This window comes from Meles meles, chromosome 2 (genome assembly GCF_922984935.1).
Source record: "Meles meles chromosome 2, mMelMel3.1 paternal haplotype, whole genome shotgun sequence".
In the NCBI taxonomy this organism is placed as follows: domain Eukaryota; kingdom Metazoa; phylum Chordata; class Mammalia; order Carnivora; family Mustelidae; genus Meles; species Meles meles.
The window spans coordinates 59,074,457-59,080,456 of record NC_060067.1 but is presented as its reverse complement, the minus strand read 5'-3'; positions in this window follow the sequence as shown (position 1 = coordinate 59,080,456).

Below are 6,000 nucleotides of genomic sequence, written 5' to 3'. Positions count from 1 at the left end.
AGCATTTTTTTCAAAATAACAAAGAACAACATTGATAAATTAGAGTGTTGTGTCCTTAATATTATTTTACTTTTGGGAATGCATGCCCTTCAATTTTAGACAATATGTTTAAAGTAGGTTACCCTACTTCCAGGAGTGAGGACTCACTGATCTAAAAGGATATCACCTGGCCATGCCTCTAACCACAATGATTGGCTCAGACATTGGTGCATAACCAGTTTAGAGCCTCTGACAGGCTGTGGCTTCTGCAATGAAGTAGTTTTCACCTCTCTTTTCCTAATGGTTAAAAGACATAAGGCTTAGAGCCATTTTTCTACCATTAGAAAAACTAGGCTGGTGGTGAAGCCAATATAAACAAAGACAGTGTGTCAATGTTTCTCAAATGAAAATTGTTTTAAAAAACTGCATTGGTTATATTCAACAAGAATGGCAGCTCATGAAGCCACTAATAATCTACTATTCATAGAACAGAAAAATCATTTCTTGGTGTTTTTCATTAAATGATGTGTTTTTCTATTTATTATAAAAATTAAAATAGTCGATAATGACTCTTAAAAATAAGGATGTAAACAAAAGGAAAAGATATGATCAAATAAATGCTAATGAACTAAACTAGAACTATCCAAGTGAAGTCATACCTCTGTACTTTTCAGCTACTTGATCTCAAAAATTCCCTTTATGGTTTAGTTGTTTTGAATATCTGTTTGTCCTTCATAGCATAAGTAAAAGCCATTATATCATTTATCATACATCTTTAAGTAAACCCAACCTGTTGATGAAGGCATACCTGAGTGATTCAGAATGTCTTAGTCTCAGGACCTAACCCCATCTGGGGATACTTGTCAGACTTTGCTTAACCAGGCTTTCCATACTGCTATTCTCTGCTCTACCTCCTGTACACCCCCTCTCCAATTTGATCTTCTTGACAATCAACACAGAATTTAATAACCAAAGAATCTCTACCTGTAGCAATTCACTTGGGCTTGCCTCTTTGAGATGATACTGAGCAATCCCCTTGAGTATGATAACCGTCAATTTGTCAAAAACTAATTGAGCAACTGCTACATATGGGATACTGCACTCTAGATGCAAATCAATGGGTCAATTCCATATTTGGGGAATCATCTACTTGCCTTATTCTCTGTAGCACCATGAAGACAGTTCATATCATTCCAGAATAATGGAGCTACAATCACACAATTTTATAAGGCAGAGACACAATATCAAGGATTCAAGAGGATCCGAATATACAGTTTGCAGAGGACCAGGACTATCTTTTAACTACTTCATGCTGAATAAACTCTATTTTTTTACCTATATTATAAATTATTTTCGTGGATAGATATATTGACAAAAGAAACTGCCTTTTTCTTTTTTCAAAGCAGTACTAAAGCTGATTTAGAAGCAACGTGAGCATAACATTTATGGTCCAAATTTATAAAGTTCTTCAATAGATTCCATTCTGGAAATTCTTAGTTTCTGGAGCTCTACCCTCACCATGTTTCATTTCTCCAACTATCTCATCTACATACCAGTGATTTCCAAATATGTATCTCCATCAAAGAGAGATCTATATCTCTTCCTAGGTCCAGACTCCAATGTCCAAACATATATCAGAATCATCCAGCTAGATGCCACACTGAAATAGCTCAGTAGTTCTGACTCCTCAGTTCCAAGCCAGAACCTTTCATCCTTTCAAAATTTGCCCTTCTTTTAAAAAAATAATAAATAAATGAATAAATATTTTATTTATTTATTTGACAGAGAAAGACACAGCAAGAGAGGGAACACAAGCAGGGCGAGTGGAAGAGGGAGAAGCAGGCTTCCCACTGAGCAGGATGTCCGATATGGGGCTCAATCCCAGGACCCTGGGATAATGACCTGAGCTGAAGTTGGATGCTTAATGACTGCGTCACCCAGGTGCCCCAAAGTTTACGTTTCTGTCCCCTATGTAACTAAGACTGTCTAGCTGCTTAAGTGAGACATAACATATTCATATTCATCTCCAGCTTCTCCTGGAAGATGGCAATTGGGTAGATGTACAATTGGGTACAGCTTCTGTACCCAATTGGTTACTAAATCTTGTCAATTTTTTTCTTACTTTGTCTCTAATCCACTTCCTCATTTCAATTCTCATTGCCCTCCTTGGAATCTTTATTGCTTCCTAATTGAACTTCCACTTCACTGCCCTGCAAGTTGTCTACAACTTTACCACCAGGATTCTACTTTTTTTTTTTTCCAAATAAATTAATCATGTTACTTTTCTTCCAAAAAAATACTTCAACACTTAACCATTACCTAGTAGATGAAGTTCAGATTCCTAAATCTGAGTCCTATATTCTGCAGTAAGACTACACCTCACATCTCTAATGATGTTGGTCACCCCTCTTAAAGTACAATATTACCTGACCAAATTAAACTACTAGCCATTGTCAGAAGGTAACATAGACTTTCAGATTTGTCTTTGCCTGGACTTTCCTTCCTCAATTCCTTACCTGTCCAGATTGTATCCATCGGTATTCATCATGTGCCACAGTTGAATGACATCTCCTCTGTCAAGGCTCTCCCCACCATTCTTACAAATAAAGATAAGTCCATTCTCACTTTCAGTACAATAGCCCTTTCTTACAACTATATTGTAACTTTCTTCACATTATGTTTTCATTCACTGCATACCTGTTAGCCTCCTTAATTAAAATGTACTCTCTAAGGATGTTGGAGTCATGTATTTTATCCTCTTTGCTACTTTTAATATCTACTAACTTGCACTGCATAAAAAGGCAATTCAGTAACAATTAAGTAAAGGAATACATGAATGAACTCATGGATACTGAAGGAAATCTTTTGCAATTAGAAACATCAGTGTTAGATTCATCTGCAACTAATCCAAAATTCTCATTTAAAACTGAGGCATATGAAAGTCCAGAATGACAGAGCCAAATGAGAAAATGCTCTCACAGTTTGCTGGGAGTGGAGAAGCAGCGTTGGAGTGTGGGTGCTCTAAATCCTCCCCCTTTCTACTCAGCTGATTTTTCTCTATAATTCTAAGCCTCCTTCCTCCCCCAAATTATGATGCTACCCTTCAAGAAATTTAATTTAAAAAACCACAATACTGACTTGTATTTGTTAGTATAAAATAGGAAAATTCAGTGATTCAAGCATTTGCCTGGAATTCAGGACAACTTGGTCCTCATGTTAGGTTCTAATCCTGGAGTGCTACTAATAAACCATGAAGTATTGGAAAAGGTGTGTTAGGAAGAGAAGTATCATTCGTTCATCAATTTATTACTATAAAGTGAGCTTCATGACATTTTTGTGCTATTATTCTATGCATCCATAATACATAGAATAATACCCAGTTGCACAGTAAGCTTTCAAAGAAATATTTAGTAAATATAATAAAAAATGTATTAATATATATTAGGAATTGTTCTTGGTGTTTTATATGCTTTACTTCATTTAATTTTTATGACCATAATATAAAGCAGGTCTTATTTGTGATATTTTGCAAATGAGAACATCAAGGCATAGAGGCTAAAGATGTTGCTAGAATACCCAGGATTATTCAATGTTAGAGCAAATGTGAACACCCAGCTATGTTCAACCTAAAAGGTCTTACTATTCTTTTCTTATCTGTGAAATCAGAAGTTGGAAAAGTTTAATATAATCTAGCAATCCCACTTATGGCTATATAACTGAAACAGATGAGATCACTATTGCAAAAAAATATCTGCACCCCAAGTTTATTACAATAATGTTCGTAATAGCCAAGACATGGACACAACCTGATTGTATCAACAGACGAATGGGCAAAGAAAATGTAATTGCGCTCTCTTTCTCTCTCTCTCTCTCACACACAGACACACACCTTCTTAGAGTGGACTATTACTCAGTCATAAAAGAGAAAACCTGCCATTTACCACATGGATGGACTTTGAGGGCATTTTGCTAAGTGAAATAAATCAGACAAGGAAAGACACATACTGCATGATATAACTATAGGTGTAAAGGAAAACACTGAACTCATAGAAACAGAGTAGTATGGTAGCTGTCAGGGACATGGGGTAAGGGAAATGGGGAGATGTTAGTCAAAGGGTACAAGCTTTGAGTTATAAGATGAACATTCCAAGGATCTAATGTACAACATGGTGACTATAGTTAACATACTGTATTGTTTACTCAAAAGTTTCTATGGAGTATACCTTTAATGTTCTCACCATAAAAAACAATAATAATAAAATGTTAATTATATGAGTTGAAGGATGTAATAACTAATCTTATTGTGGGAAACATTTCCCGATATATACACGTATCAAATCATCACATTGTATACCTTGAGCTTACACAATTTGTCAATTATATCGCAATAAAGCTGAGGGAAAAATACATATTTAGGTTCTGAGCAACACCTAGACCCATAACAAACACAGATATTCAATTGCCCTTAGGTCAACACCTCTCAACTTGGAGACAACTATAACACACAAACAAGATTGAATTATTCTTGAGTAGGAGCAACAGACAGGCAGACTCAAGCACATTTAAACCCAAAAAAGTGTTCAAAAGCAAAGAAGAAGGAGGAGGAGGAGGAGGAAGAGAAGTTGGAAAGTCAAGAGAAAAGGAAGGAAAGAAATTGGATAAATATATACATACACACATACATATACACATACATAGATATATTCATTGAAAGGAGAAATATATTCATTCTTTACAGATCAAAAGACACAATTGGTTAGATATTTAAAATTAGACCATGCATTACTTAGCTTGTTCATAAAATTGTCATTGTTGACCTATTTAGAATTTTTAAGGATGAAAAAAATAAGGGAACATTTCTGGGAATGATGCTAAAGATTTTTAAAAGAATTTTTGTGTCCTTTCACTCCCAGATATGACCTTAAAGTCCTTAAGAAATATTTTCAAAATAATCCAAAATTTATTATTTTTCCTTCTGGGCTTTCACATTTCTAGGATGGGATTACCCACCAAGGTCTAATCAAGCAATAAAAATTTTATGGTTGTAATAAAGTACAGAATAGAATATCAAGAGCCAAAAATGTATGCTCCAGAGACCAAGTATGAAGAAAAGTCAGGAAGGAAAAAGATAATTATTGCCTGAAGTCATTGAGGCAGGCTTCATGGAGGACATGGGACATGAGCCATATCATTATGGTGGATATCTAGGTGAGGATTTGGGGGTTTTTTGTTGTTGTTGTTGTTGTGTTTTTTTGTTTTGTTTTGTTTTTTGCCTGCCCAGTGTCCATTTCCTAATTCTTTTTCTTTTGGGAAATTTCTTCAACCATACTTTACCCATTTGATTTGAATTGGGACTAACCCCACTTTGTACCATCAATCCATGGGTGGGCTCTGGCCTAGAGTTTGGCCAATAAGTATTGCATAGGTTTGTTGAGGTTAATTAATATATTTAGATCAATAAAATGAAACATGAGGCTCTTGCTAGAATATACTAGAAAGAAAAATTCTCTTTCTACTGAAGTTACTAAGTTGGTAGGATGAAGTGGCGCTCCAAATGATCATCCTGACAAATTATGAGAGAAACTTAGAGATGGCAAACCAAAATACACATTCTAGGCAAGCTTTCATGAGTTCTCAGACCCATTCATTCCTGAAGGAACTAGATATCCTCATGGGCTTTTCATTTATATCATCACAAATTCCTTTCACAGTTAAAGCCAATTTGAGCTGTCTCTGTTCCTTGTAAACAAAAGAGTCCTGATTAATAAAAGTGCAGATATGAATTGGATTAGGAGAGATGGAGACAAGTGGTGAGGGCATTCCAAGTGAACTACTGTCCATCAAGAACAAAGGTCAGGTGTAAAAGCAGAGGTGCAGTGGGAAGAAGACGAGGTGATACATTGGGACAGGAGATAAAATAAATGTTTTTGTTGGTCAGATGGGGTTAACAGATGAAAGACTTTAAAACACATCAATGGAAGGCCTTATGTCACTGATGTCAAGGAATCATTGACGATTCCT